The 16,185-nt window shown below is 37.6% G+C and overlaps 1 pseudogene; it reads right to left on the bottom strand.

Moving 5' to 3' along the window:
* Positions 1-6,981: 6,981 nt before the first annotated feature.
* LOC110204827 (glyceraldehyde-3-phosphate dehydrogenase-like) lies at positions 6,982-15,087 on the bottom strand (annotated as a pseudogene).
* Positions 15,088-16,185: the final 1,098 nt, after the last annotated feature.

Here is a 16,185-nt window from a genome sequence, read left to right on the forward strand (position 1 = left end):
GTTGAAAATGGAAATGAAAAATTATTTATTGACAAAGGAAAATGAAAATAAAAAAAAGATCTGAAACAAAACCCATAGAATACACCAAAGGGATGGAATATTGTAGGATAAATATTTTGGAAGGGCAAATCAAAGTTGGAAGAGATATGATGGGATAATTGGGAATGCTGTGAATGTATTATGAATGATTAAGAAAACAAAAACAAAAAACCTTTTTTTTTGTGGCAATTGGGGTTAAGTGACTTGCCAAGGGTCACACAGCTTATAAGTGTCAAGTGTTTGGTCTAAGGCCGGATTTGAACTCAGGTCCTCCTGACTTCAGGGTCGGTGCTCTATCCACTGCACCACCTAGCTGCCTCAAAAAAAATTTTTTTTCCAAGGATGGTGATAAATCCTAGGAATATAAATACAAAAGTAAAGCCCCTTCTCTCAGACACATTACACTCAAGAAGAGCACATAACACACATGAGGAGTTTTATTTATGTCTACATAAAAATGAGAAAGTCAAAACCACTGTAGTTCCCTCTCATGATACAATCCTTACACTTTAGAGCTTACAGTGCTTTCCTATGTCATCTCATCCCAAAAAAAGAATACAATTGGACTCCAGAATTCTTTTGCTGAGATATGATAGATGAGACAGGATCTGATCTTATTTACCCGATCCTTTACCAAATTGCTTATACCTGACTGGCATGGGTGTGAGAATGACACTAGAAACTGAATCTGAGTTTTATGACTATACACAGCCTTTTTCTCAACCACCTGTGGCTTCTTAATTACCACGAAGCCTAATTCCTTATTCACTCATTCATTCACTCATACATAACCACTCAAGCCATCCTCACATCCATCTCACTATCTACACACATGACTCATTATCATTCTCACAGTAATACACACCAAAATCCCTATTACCACCATGACTAGATCTCCTACCTTCTCTGGATCTTTACTTCCAAATAATCATAGACACCAAAAGCTAACACACTAGTTCCTGAGACTGCATTCATGTGTTCTTAAATATTCCCAGGAAACTGAAAATATTTGATTCCTTTTTCATCCTTCACTTACACAGTCATTTTTTTTTTGCATTAATTTCCTATAGTGTCCTAGACAACTCCCAAGTCATTTTCAGAAGGGCCTGAGAGGAGTCTGATCCTGGCTAGACCTCTACTTCTCTGTCCTCCAAGTCTTGTTAGACTCCTTCTTGGAAGGATAACTACTGCCACGCATATACTTCATCACATTTATCTTTATATACATCTTTGTTTGTTGCTGTTGCTATTGTTTTCCCAAGTGTTTGGGAACCAAGGAGACTTAACACATAAACAGTATTATTTTTCTAGTGCGATTCCACAACGTCCAGGCATACTACACTCTTAAAGAACAATCTTCCCTGATACGTGAAATTTATTTAACGTTCAAAAATTCTTTCTTTCATCGCAGAGGTGAAGGCTTAAAATGCAAGTATCTCTATGAGTGGGAGCACATTGACTCATATTCACAATATATTATAATTGTGTGATTAGAAGAGATCACAGATACTCCGTATAGCGGAAGTAGGGGAGAGGGGGGAATTATACTGGATGGAAAGCCACCAAGGAAACATGGGGATAAAAATAGGAAAATGGGAGCCTTTATATCCAAAGATAAATTTCACCTACTTTAAAATGTTCAGTAGATCAAGCCCTAAAAGGGACTCTCTTCCATTCAGGGAAATGCCTTGTCTTTTAATCAACCTCATGCAGAGGTTTAAATCAACTGATGCTAAACTGCATTGCTGTTTCCTTACATTTCATAGAGAGAGTCAATTTCATTAAGAACTAAACAGTTTCTTTCTACATATAAATTTAGACTTTGCTTTTGTTTTCATTTCAGAAATACATGGTAAAATGATAATCCTAAAATACAGGGTTCTAGCATACCTAATCACTAATTATCCCTTAAGAGAAAAGGAAGATACATTCTTTCATCAGAGTTTTTAAAAAAAATAGAGAATAAAACAAGCAAAAGACTCAAAAAGGAAGAAAAGAATTGCTGGAGAGATACAATTTGATTTGTTCCTTCTAGCATGTACTGAAAGGAGCATCAGTGCTAGAACTTGGATTCCCAGTGATCAAATGATCAACAATTCTCTCCCAAGGAGAAAATCTGTCCTGCTCACTGGGTGTTCCAGAAAAAAAAAAAACCCTCTAAATTCTCTAAATATTTGCAATCGTGGCTCAGATCACTGAACCATCTGCTCATTTAGCTCCTGAGCAACATGAAGCTCAATATTTTGTCTGTGTTCTAATTGTTGGCCCTGAATGTAACACCATGAAACTCCAAATCTCTCCTATATTTTCCCCTCCTGTCACAAACCCTTATGAAATCAAGTCTATTTTTAAAGGAGATTTCTAAGTTTAAGAATAAGTGGAACACATAAAAATATTACCCTGGAGTTATAGGTTAAAAAATGGTGATTGAAACCTTTCCAGTGTATCCTGGGTGACCCCCAAGTTCATGAAAATCAGTCTGTTTCCTTCACCCTCTCCTGTTCTTCATGGGTCAACACAACATGAGTTATGCATCATCTTGATAGAGACATATGTATATACAATATGGGCATATACATATACAATATGGGAAACACACATCCTACGTTAATAAAAACATGGATACAGGGCAGGGCCAAATTGAGAATGGGAGATGGAAAGCAATTTGGCTCGGCTGGCATATAGGAGAGGTATGATGTAAGGTTAAAATATAAGAGAAGCATGATATAAGGTTGAAATATACAAAAAAGCATGATATAAGGTTGGAAAGTTAAAATTGCAGACTTTGGTTGGTATAGAAGTTTGCACTTTAATAGATAGTAGGTAGTCATAGAAGACATTTGATTAGAGAAATGATGTGAAAAATGGTTCACAAGTTATACAGTTGTCCATGTGAAGGATGGATTGGAAGCTGGGGAGATAGTACTGAAGACAAGGAAGCCAGTTGTGAGGTTAATAAAATGGTCCAAGTGAGGAGTTTCTTAACTTTTGGGGGTCCCCTTTGCCAGTCCGGTGAAGTTTATCAATCATTTCTCACAATAACATTTTTGTTTCCTACATTTATAATTGAAAGAAATCCCCAATTTAAGTTAGAGCCTGGCAAAAATAAAGATCTATTTTTTTCCCATTCAAAGTCAAGGATCCTCTGAAATCTAGGTATTGACCAATGAGGAAACTCTGGTCTCAATGAAATAGATGAGGAATGGAATAATGGCAGCAGCAGAGGTACTGGAAGAGAGGAAACAGATGCCTGAGTTAGCATTGATGTGACAGACCAACCAGTTGGAGATGAGAGAAGAAGGAAGATTCAAGATGATTAGGGGCTAGTGAGCTTGAATTCCTCGGAGGTTACACAATAACCCACAGAAGCAGAGAAGTGAAAGCGGATGTTATTTCCCAAATTCGCCATTCAATCTCTTACTTCTATAACTTTGCACCAGATAATCCTCTCACCTGGAGTGCACTACCTCATTACTTTGCCTTCTTAGAATTCTTAGCATTGTTCAAAGACCAGTTCATGTGCCATCTTGGGAAGTTTTTCCCTGTCTCTTGCATCTTTAGTGTTCTTTTTTTTTTATCTTCTCAGATATCAGGTATATACTTACACATATGAGAAGCAGAGTGTCATAGATGGTAACACCAGCTTCAAGTTGGAAAGACTGATTCTAATACATATTGACTGTGTGACTCTGGACAGATTACTTAAGCTCTCAGGGCTCCAAGCTACTTTCTAAGGCTATAAATTATGGACCAGTTGCTGACTTACATATGTGGAGGGGATTTCCAGGCCAAAAGTTCTTCTCTCTAATGGACTTATAGATCCAGAGCAAAAACAATCTAAGAAGCAAACAAAAATTTATCTCTTTACATGTTGTAACCACTAAGGAGACTATGTTCCTTTCTGGGTCAGGAGTTATTTTCTATCTTGTCTTTGTATTCTCAGTGTCTAGCAGAGTGCCTGACACATAGTAGGTACATAATAGAGTTTAACATATGCTTGCTACTTTCATTTGAGTTGGAAGATGTTTGGGGAAGGGCAGTTGCAGAAGATGAGGAACTTAGGACAAGATGAGGTCAACATACCAATGAAACGTCCAGGTGAAAATACCCAACAGGCTCGTCAGCACCATTAACACCGTACTTGTGTATCTTTTTCCAGATAAGGAACAATATTACTTAAAACATTCACAACTTATTTTCCATCTTGGGAAATTTCATTTTTATAAAAGTATTCTTCTCTAAACAAGGCTCTCCAATTGCCAAATTCCAAATCATTATTATTGCAAAATTAGAGATGGGCTACCATCCTACTGATGTTATTTGCATTTCTTATAGCAAAAACAGTGTCTTTCTGCAATTGTTTGTTACCAATCTAATATAGATTTTCCCAGGTGAAAATGTGTGCATATGGCTTTAAAATTCCAGGAAGGCTCCAGCATCTTACTACATTATACTATGCTAGACAGAGTTAGATAAAGAGGGAATTTAACTAAGTGGATTCACAAATATTACTCAAGAAAGTATATTATGAGATACACATTTATACTTATTAATTGCACATTAAAATATGTGAAATATAGACAAAATTGCATATGATCTTTGGAAAGCTAGATAAATATTTGCCAATACGTTCCATACACAATATTAAAACCTTTATTTTCTATTTTGCCTATTCTTCAGTTACTGAAATAGAGTATTGATTTCCAAAGGACTGAAGAATATCATAGCATCATAGAATTCAAGCCTCCACTAATCTCACTGTCATCTTTTTTTCAGATGAGGAAAATGAGTTCCTGAAGAGTGATTAGTTTCCAAGATGTTACATAATTGTAGATAGAATTAAGGTCTCTTAACTCTCAGTAGCTTCTATATACAGAATACCTTAGTGTCTTGTAAAAGAGAGAGTATTAGGCTTAGACTGAAAAAAATGCCATGTTCAGATCCAAAATCTGCCACTTACTGGAATTGTTATATCAAGTAAAAAAACTTTCTTTGCCTCCTCACATGTAAAAAGGCATAATTGTATAAACCTCAAAGGTTGGTGTGAGGTTCCTCTGTGATATTCTTTGTAAAGACCCTTATCAACCTTAAAACACTGTATAAATACCAATCCTTATTGCTTCTCCATAAATTCCCATTCTCCTCACTTTGGTTAATGCATTTTTGCTTAAGTCAAAGGAACAATTTTCTCCTTTATTATTGTGTAAATCCAGTTATATTAATTAGCTTATTTTGAGTCAAGTGGTAATTTGATGCCCCTTCAGATCCTCACAGTTCTTTTAATCTACTGTTTTAGGGAGTTTATGTTGAAATAAATATTGAGTATGCTAACAATTGTTCTGAGTGCCAAATTAGGAAAATTCCTATCTTTTAGGCAGAAATTTGTCTCTCTGCCTTAATTTATATTCATATTTATATCTTGCTAAACCCTGATCTCTTTATGGTTGAGGAATTCTTCAGGCTACCAGAAACAGTTGAGCAAAGGGGCAGCAGAGTATATTCCAGTGCCTCTTAACAGACACTAGGAAGAAGAGTTTGGCCAAAGGGTAGATGGCTTTCTGCAACGACCAATCATGAATCCAGAAAATCGATGCAATAGGAGGCTTCTCACACCTTGGTGAGGCATGATGGCCCAGTGGAAAATGAGGCACCCATTTTCAAACATGACCAATGGGTGTCTTTTTTTTTTAGAATTAAATTGATATTAATTAATTGTTACAAGAGGAATCTAGTTCTGCAAGTCTCTTCATCTCTATTCATCTTAATTTGCAAAAAGAGGTAGTTGCACTAGTTTTCACCTAAGTTAGCAATTCTTAACCTATTTTTTTTTTTGCTATACACTCCATTAGCAGTGTGGGGTAGCCCATAGACCTCCTTTTAGAATAATGTTTTTAAATGCATAAAAGAGGTAAGATTACTAAGGAAACTCATTATACTTTATTATATTTATCAATATATGCATACACATGGGCATATATGTATAAATGTGAATGTATCTATGTATATGGATATGGATATATGGATATGTGTGTGTGTATATATATGTCCAGTTAGGTTGTTGTACTTCATTCTTGAAGAGGACCAAAATGAAATCACTATGTTAAAATCTATTTACAATGTGTCTGATTGTGGCCAATGAGACCAAGATGAGAAAAGAATGTTGTACAACAGGTTGGGTACAAATAGTCCATGTGAACATTTGGGGGTGGATTCTCTAAATTTGCACATCTCACATTTCTTTTGAGCTATTTCAATTCTGTTCTTCACAGTGACTTCTTTGAGGAGGCCATGCCATTCTGGGTGGTCCTGTGCCAGCATCTCCCATGTTATGCAATTGATTACAAAGTTCTTCAGAGATATGTATCTATTTATCTATCATCTCTCTCTCTCTCTCTCTCTCTCTCTCTCTCTCTCTCTCTCTCTCTCTCTCTCTCTCTCTCTCTCTCTCTCTCCTCTTCCATCACAGACCCCAGGTTCTTAATCTGAGCTTAAGGTAGATATCTAAGGTATCTTAAATATAGTTTAATGGTCTTAAGATATGTTTCATCTTTAAATTTATGAGTCTATGAGTCTGTGATTCTACTCAAATACTCAGATCCATCTGAGATCTCATTTAGATGTGTATTCCAATGATGTAGTTTGCAACCTTTCATGCCCCCCCTCCAACTTATGCAACTCGTGTCTTCATCCTGTGAATTCTCTGCAAGATCACTCAACACACTGGGGACTTTCCTTGCTTTTTTTGCACTGAATATGGTGACTTTATTGATAGCACACAATATAGAACTCCAAGCTTCTCCCCTACTACAGGGGTGCTTTGGGACAAAGATGTGAATGGGGCATGGGATCCCCAGTATAGAAATATAAGTTAGGGCTGTGGCCTCTCCAGTGGTGGAGCTCTTTTTTTTTTTTTCTGGAAATGAAGGCCCATGGCTTTCCACTTTACTCCTTGGAGGTCACATAGACCAGGAGGCCTATTACATGGTTGCTATAACATTAGTCTTATTGTACCAGGAAATAAGCTTGACAAAATGGTCATAGAGGGCAATACCAGTGCCAGCATCAAAGGTTGAAGAGTGGTTGTTGATGTTAAAGTCATAATCTACAACCTGGTCCTCTGTGTAGCCCAGGATGTCCTTTAAGGGTCTCTAAGATTCTTATTTGCAACTTTCTTTTTCTTTTTCCCTTCTTTTTAAAAAATTATTTATTTAGTATTTTATTTTCCTCAGTTACATGTAAAAATAATTTTCAACATTTGATTTTTAAAACTTCAAGTTCCAAATTCTATCCCTTCTTCCTCTCCCATCACACCCCACTCATTGAGAAGGCAAGCAATTTAATATAGGCTGTATATGTGTGTTCATGCAAACTGTATCTGTAATATCATGTTGTGAAAGAAATCACAGGCAAAGAAAAAAAAATCAAGAAAAATGAAAAAAAGTGAAAAAAAAATACTTCAATCTGTATTCAGACACATGAGTTCTTTCTCTGGGGATAGATAGCATTTTTCTTTATAAGTCTTTCAGAGTTCTCTTGGATCATTGTATTTCTGAGAATAGCTGTCATTCATAGCTGATAATCTTACAATATTGCCTTTACTTTGTACACAATACATTTCACTTTCCATCACACCATGTAATTTTTTCCAGGTTTTTTTTTTGAGAGCATCCTCCTCATCATTTCTTTTTTTTAACTTTTAATATAAATTTATTTATTTTAGTTTTCAATATTCACTTCCACAAGTTTTTGAGTTCCAAATTTCTCACCCTTCCCCCCACCCCAAGATGGCATGCATTCTGAATACCACTTCCCTGGTCTGCCTTCTATTCTATCTCTCCCCCCCCTCATCATTTCTTATAGTACAGTACTATTCCATCACAATCCCACATCACAACTTGTTCAGCCATTCCCTAGTTGAAGGGCATCCCCTCAATTTTTACCCATAGCCCCCAGAAAAAGAGCTGCTATAAATATTTTTCTACATATACGTCCTTTTCCTTTTGGTTTTTGTATCTCTTTTGGGATACAGGCTGAGTAGAGGTATTATTAGGTCAAAGTTTTATAGCCCTTTGGGGATAGTTTCAAATTGCTCTACAAAATGGTTGAATCAATTCACAACTACATCAAGCGTGTATTAATGTCTCATTTTTCTCACATCCCCCCCAAATTTGTTATTTGACTTTTCTGTCTTAAAAGCCAATCTAGTAGTTATGAGAGAGAGTACCTCAGAATAGTTTTAACTTGTATTTCTTCAATCAATAGTGAGTTAAAGTATTTTTTTATATAGCTAGAGATACTTTTGTTTACTTCATCTGAAAACTGATCATATCTTTTAAACATTAGTCAACTAAGTAATGACTTATTTTTATAAATTTGACTAATTTCTCTCTACATTTGTGAAATAAGGCCTTTATCAGAGAAACTTTCTTTAATTCTTTTTCAGTTACTATTGCTAACTGTATTTCCTCCATCCTATACCCTCCATTTATTCTATTCTATCTCTCCTTTCACCCTGTCCCTCCTCAAAAGTGTTTGACTTTTGACTAACCTCTCCCCCAATCCACCTTGCTCTTCTCCCTCTTAATTTCCTTCAGGGTAAAATAGATTTCTATACCCAATTAAGTGTGTATGTTATTCCCTCTTTGAGCCATTTCTGGTGAGAGTAAGGTTCAGACACTCTCCCTCATCTTTACCCTCTTCCCTTCCAACACAAAAGCTTTCTCTTGACTCTTATGTGAAATAATTTATGCCATTCTGCTTTTTCCTTTTCTTTTCTCCCAGTACATTCATCTCTAGCCCATTAATCTTATTTTTAGATCTCATTCCTTTATATTCAACTCACATCTATGCCCTCTGTCTGTATATACTCCTTCCAACTATCCTAATATTGAGACAAGTCTTATGAGATACAAATATCTTCCCATGTAGAAATGTAAACAGTTTTACCTCAGTAAGTCCCTTATGATTTCCCTTTCCTCTTAACCTGTTTATGTTTCTCTTGAGTCTTGTATTTGATAGTCAAATTTTCTACTCAGATCTGGGCTTTTCATCAAGAATGGAGTCTAAGGGGCAGAGTCAAGATGGCGGACTCAAGATGGCAGAGTAAAAGCAATGACTTGCTTGAGCTCTCCCCCAAACCTCTATAAATACCTGGTAAAATGGCTCTAAACAAATTCTAGAGCAGCAGAACCCACAAAAAGACAGAGTAAAACAAATTTCCAGCCTAAGATGACCTTGATAGTTGATGGGAAAGGTCTCCTGGGCCAGGCTAGGGGAGGCGTGCAGTTCAGTGTGGGGCCCTGAGGTAAAGACTGGGGCATCAGCAAACCTGGCACAGGTCTCAGGGAATAAACCATGGGCAGCTGTGGTGGTTTCCAGACTTTCAACACATAAATGCCAAAGACAACTTTGAAGGTCAGTAGGAAATGTCTGTTGGACCACAGTGAGAAAGAAGCTCAGTCCAGCCCCAGTGCCAGCGCAGACTCAGGGCTAGAGCTGTTTCTGAAGCTCTTGACCCACTGACAGAAGGGGATTGAGTGGCTGATCAGAAGAGGATTGCGAGATCTCTTTGCTGGTGCTGAGGCAGGATTTTCTTTATTTACCCATTCTTGGATGATGGCTGAGGTTCTGGATGGCAGTACTAGGGTAAGGAGGAGCACTGGCGTGGTGGAGCTTGCAATGGAGGTGAAGAGAGAATCCACCTTACCGTTCCAAGACAGAAAAAGAGTGCTTGTAGTCAATCATAGACTCTGCAAAGCACAGACAAAAAAAGGAGTAAAGGACTCACCTTTGATCATACCACTGTGGAAGAACTAAAAATGTATAGGTCCCTAGAAGAATTTCTGAAAACAGCTGCATAATACCCCCAAACCTTGGGACAGTACATTCTCCATGCTGAAAACAAACTGCTACCTTAACAAAGAATTAAAAGTCAAATAATTGGCTAATAAAATGACCAAATAGTACAAAAAATTCAGACCATAGGATCTGACTTTGGTGACAAAGAACATCAAAACATACAAGCAGAAGGAGACAACAAAGTCAAAGCTCCTCTATCCAAAGCCTCCAAGAAAAATATGAATCAGTCCCAGACCGTAGAAGACCTCAAAAAAGATTTTGAGAAGCAAGTAAAAGAAGTAGTGAAAAAACTGGGAAGACAAATGAGAGTGATGAGAGAAAATCATGCTAAGAGAGACCCAAAAAAATACTGAAGAAAATAACACCTTAAAAAATAACCTAACTCAAATGGCAAAAGAAGGCCAAAAAGCCAAAGAGGAGAAGGATGCCTTCAAAAGCAGAATTGGCCAGATGGAAAAGGAATTCCAAAAGCTCACTGGAGAAAATACTTCCTTAAAAATTAGAATGGAGGAAATGGAAGCTAATGCCTTTATGAGAAATCAAGACATTGTAAAACAAAACCAAAAGAATAAAAAAAAATAGAAGGTAATGTGAAATATCTCATTGGTAAAACAACTAACCTGGAAAATTTATCCAGGAGAGACAATTAAAAATTATTGGGCTACCTGAAAGCCATGATCAAAAAAAGAACCTAGACATCATCTTTCAAGAAATTATCAAGGAAAACTGCCCTGATATTTTAGAACCAGAGGGCAAAATAGAAGTGGAAAGAATCCACCAATCACTCCCTGAAAGAGATCCCCAAAGGAAAACTCCTAGGAATATTATAGCCAATTTCCAGAGTTCCCAGGTGTAGGAGAAAATGTTGCAAGCAGCCAGAAAGAAACAATTCAAGTATTGTGTAAACACAGTCAGGGAAACACAAGATTTAACAACTTCTTCAGTAAGGGACTAGAAGGCTTGGAATATGATATTGTAGAGGGCAAAGGAGATAGGATTACAACCAAGAATCACTTACCCAGCAAAAATGAGTATAATCCTTTCAGATTAAAAACAAAACAAAACAAAGCAGACAGTCCGTGAAATAGAGGACTTTCAAGAATTCTTTTTTTTTTCTGAACAATAATGCCTTTTACTTCCATAAAAAATGCTAACACAGCCTTTCCTAAAGACCTCCATTTAGGGAAAACCCATTGGCTCTCAAGGTGGGCAACCCATTCCCTTTTTGAATAATCCAAACAATTTTGTTCCTCAGAACAAGCAAGAGGAAATGGCACTCAGGGTAGATAATAGTTGGTGGGACTTCAAATTAGTTATGGGGAAGGAGAAGCACATAAAAATCAGTGCTGAGAGTGGAAGGGGGACTTTGAGTCCCTATTCTCTTGGGAGCATCTAGAAAGCCTTATATACAAGGCCTCATGGAGAAGACTTAAGGACCTCCAGACGTCTATGCTAAGGAGAAACAGAGTAGAAATCTGCCGGGGAAGAACTCATTTGTTATTTAGTCATGGTAGGGCAAAGAGTATTTGCTCCCTATAATACTAAGGTAGCTTCCTAACTTAACTGACTGTTCTTGCCAATTAGTTTCTTCATTGGTGAGGGAGAAAAAGTAAAGATAAGTCAATAAAACATTTATTAAGCACCTATTGTGTGACAGGCACTATACTAATTGCTGAGGATATAAAGAAAGACAAAAAAATGCCTACTCTCAAAAAGCTCACAATCTAATGGAGTTTACAATCCAATCATACAATAAAAAGAGAAATTTAATTATTTGAAAATAATGTAATCTTTAAAAATCATCATTTATGATATTTGTACCATCTAAATTTTGGAGGGTTGAGAAAAACCTCATTCTACTTGAGCTGTTGTGTGTGAGATAGAAATATTGATGGGAAAAGGCCTTTAAAATAAATGAACAATAGGCATTAGGTGGGATGAGGGGTAGAGACAGAATGTTATGTTCTTTAGTCCTCTCAATCATGTGTGTGTCTTCAAAGGTGTCATTTGTGGTAGAAATAATCTGTTACGGCCTCCATGTTCCCATCACATATTCTCAACTAGCAGGCCTTTTGATGAGCATGTAGACCATTTTCATGAAGATTTTGGAAAGAAAGAAATCATATTGGTTAGGAGTTGCCACTCATGTGATGGACAAAAATACAAATAACTGTACATATATTAAAATGTAATGATAGTGGCTTATAATTAGATGGATACACCAAGAAACAAATGGAAAGCACCCTGTTCCTTCATTTATTCAGCCTATGTTCAGCAAATACATGGCGGTATATCTTTTTCTCATGTGTTTTCAGGCCTTTCACCATTTCTCAAATTCCTAAAATTGTTGTTCCACTGATTCTCCTTCTAAAAGAGATGCATACATATATCTGAGGACAGGCAAAGAGGCAGTCAGACTGATAGATAGGCAGGCAGACAGACAGACATACAAAGGCATCATAATGGCTTGCATTCCATATTTTGATGGGTCTGGAATTGTAGTGATATGGGTCAAACCAGAGCCAGGGGAAGAGTCAGAGCCCCCTGCTCCAAGGACCTTCCCAGACCGTCTATCTAAGTAGTGGGGAGGTAGTTATTTCCCAACTGGCTGTATTTCTCTGGATTCCGTCAGGCGTCCATGGCCCAAGACCCTCCCCCAGGTACACACACACACACACACACACACACACACACATACACACACACACACACACACTTCAGCTTTCTTTTTGACATGTGGTCTCCTCTCATTAGAGCTCCTTGAAGGCAGAGAATGTTTTTTGGATTCTTTTTTTCTATCCCTAACACTTAATACAGTGCTTGGCATATAGTAGGTGCTTAATAAACATTTACATTGGCTGAACTTTTGCAGGAAATAATTATCTTCAAGGTCAATATTTTGGTCATTTTCCATTCCTCACTTTTTGGTATCAATAGTTCTTGTGAATAGCTCTAATTTATATTATGCAATCATTCATAGTGTCTTCTTTCCATACATAGTCTTCCAATTTGATGGTGATTTTGATCTTTGTGTAACAAGTTGGAGGTCAGACTACATAGACATAGGTGATGTAGGAATAATTACCTCAGTAGTCAACCAGCCATTTGCTATTTAAGATAGAGTCATTAGGGGTGAAGTAGTTCATTTGTTGGTGTTCCAGAGAAGTATCTCCAAAGAAAATCACAGGAAACTCTTCACAGCTGACATTCTATTGTGGAAGATAAAAAAGTAGAGAAATTCAGCAAGAAACGTGATGTCTCTCCAAATTAAATCAGTTTATACCCTGATACTTTTACTCAATGCAAAGGTGGGTATAGATAATGGTGGTGAGAAATGAGTAGGAAAACAGTCCTTTAGCAAGCTGTTGACTTGTGTTTCATGATTTTCTTTCATCACTCCAACCAGCACACCATACCCAAGCCTCATGACCTCTTCAATACATCTTGAATTGTTTCTTTGAGAAAAAAAAGTATTTTGTTTGTTTTTGTTTTTTCATTGTTTGCTCATTTCCCCATCCTATCACGTGACTTTTGACTTTAATTAAAGTAGAGCTCTGCTTCTAAATTGGCGGGTGCGCTGTCCCAAGTGTTAGGAGTTTTTGCAGCTGCTTTCAGATATCTTTCTAGGGATCTATATGTTTTCAGTTCTTCCAAGGTGGTATGATCTAAGGAGAGCTGTTTATTACTCGTACTCTGGTCTGTAAATGACCACAAGCATTCTTTTCTGCCCTAGAACTCGGAAAAGCATCCAAACTCTGCCCTGGTTGCAGGCTCTGCTAGGCTAGTGCTTCTCCTTGCCCTGGGACTGCCACTCAGGACGGTGAATCAGATCTGAGTATGGTCAAAGCAATGCAGTGCAGCCTCAGTGCAAGCAAAGAGACCCCTACAATCTCCTGACCAGTTGTTTGACTCCCTTACCATCTGTGAGTTGAGAGCTATAGAAGCAGCCGTTCATGCTGCTTCTATCACTTCTATCACATTCATGCTGATTCAATCACTTTCAAAGCTTGCTGTGGCTGGGGATGTGCTGGACTATGCTCTACTGTCACTGTGGTGCAAGAAACCCTTCCTTCTGACCCACTAAGTTTCTTTAGGGTCTGTGGGCTGAGAGGTCTGGAAACCACTATTTCCACCAGTGATTCAATCCCTCTGAGGCCTGCCTCAGGTTGCTGTGTAGTGTGCTGGTCTGACTCAGAGGTGCCCATGCTGGACTGTGCTACTATCTCACCTTGGTTCAACAGACTTTTCCTATTAACTTTCCAAGTTTTCTTGGGCTGGAAATTTATTTTGCTCTGCCTTTTTGTGGGTTTTGCTACTCTAGAATTTGTTTAGGGGAATTTTTAAAGGTATTTGAAGGTGGTTAGGGGAGAGCTCAGGCAATTCTCTGCCTTTACTCTGCTATCATGGCTGTGCCTTTTTACCACTTTCTTGATATCACATCTGGCAGGTTTCTCCCAGTGGCAGGTCAGATCCATTGGGAGTAGGAACACAGGAGGCCGTGCCTGTGAGTTTCCAATTCAGCTTGGGTATGACCTTACCTTTAGCCTTAGAAGCACCAGTAAAAGCAGGAATGATATTTTGGGTAGCACCATGTTCATCATGCTACAGCTTGCCAGAGGAGCTGCCTACTGTCCTTTGTGTAGTGGTAGTGTTATGGAATATAGCTATGAGTCCTTCCACAGTGCCAAAGTTGTCATGAATGACATTAGTCAAGGGGGCTAAACAGTTGGTAGTCCAGGAGGCATCACTGACAGTCTTAAGGGAATTATTATATTCTCATGGTTTACCCCCATCATGAACAATAAGGCACTGGTAGAAAGAGCAGAGATAATGACCTGCTTGGCTCTACCCTTCAGGTAAGCTCTGGTCTTTTTCATGGTGGTAAAGACACCACTGGACTCTACAACATACTTAGCTCCAGCATCTCATCATTTAATACTGGTGGGATCCCACTCCTGGAAGATGGTAATGGCTTTTCCATTGATCACCAGCTTTCTATTCTTAGCCTTGAGAGTGTCCTTGAACTTGAACACAGGTAGAATCACATCAAAACATATAAACCATGTATTTGAGGTCAATGAAAGTGTCATTGATGGCCATAATGTCCACTCTACCTGAGTTGAATGCACCCCTGCTCACCAGGTGTCCATGCCCAATATAATCAAATCCATTGACTCCAACTTTCATCATTTTGTTTCAGGGATGCAAGTGAAGAACAGGATCCTTGCACTGAACTTGGGAGAAGAGCTGAGAGCCTTTTCTCTATATATGTTAGCTATCTCTTGTTCTCAGTCATGTGGCCAGACCATTTTTTTTATCACATATTTCCTTGATGACATAATTTATACAACCTTTGTAATTCCTTGCTTGTAATGTGCTACAGACTATTCACACCTACTAAATCCATCTTCACTGCCCTTTGCATGGTATTCAACATAGCCACTGACATGATTTGGCAAAACTATACCATACTCACTTTCAATAGGCTCCTCCAACTTTATCTCTCAATAGACAGGGGTTATAGGCACTCCTCTGTAGTACCTTGAAAAAGTCTGAGAAACATAGAATTTTAGGATTTTGCAAGTCATCTATACTAATTTCATTTGTCAGATAAGGAGCTTGAATCTGGGAAAAATGAAGTGAATCAAACTTGGGCCCTCTGATTCTAATCCAATACTCTTTCTGCTGTAAATACTCTCTTTTTCAGCAGACATTTCAAATTGAGTCTACTTGAAAGAGAAAAATGAAATATTAACACCTAATATTTCAAGCAAGACTCATATACTACATATGATAGTTAACTAAGCCTTAATTAGAGTCCAGACTATAAATTCTGTGAGAGCAGGGAGAATTACATTTCTTCTAAACTAAATTTGGCACAGTGCCAAATAAAGACTCAATAATCAATTTGATGTTATTGAAAGATTATTGATTGCCTTCAGATATTAAGGGTCATTAGGTCAAAGATTTGTGTCGACTCACCCTGCTGACAATATCAGAGTATATGAACATAGATTGAAGAAGGATGACTTAAAGCTATATTAAGGGAAACAAATAAACAAACAAAAAAATGAAACAAAACAAAATTTCTGACCTATTACCTAGGTATGGAAAGGAAAATGATTTCTTCACAGATAGCAGGGATCATACTTTCACAAGTTTTTAAAGAAAATTCAGTAACTATTTCAAATCCCTGAAGGATCTCCATTCATTTTGAGGCAGGGTTTTTCTACTAAATAAATAAATAAGTCAAATTCTGTAATCACATACTTTTACATCTAACTTGAT

Source organism: Phascolarctos cinereus, unplaced genomic scaffold (genome assembly GCF_003287225.1).
Source record: "Phascolarctos cinereus isolate Bilbo 61053 unplaced genomic scaffold, phaCin_HiC Scaffold_4;HRSCAF=312, whole genome shotgun sequence".
Lineage (NCBI taxonomy): Eukaryota > Metazoa > Chordata > Mammalia > Diprotodontia > Phascolarctidae > Phascolarctos > Phascolarctos cinereus.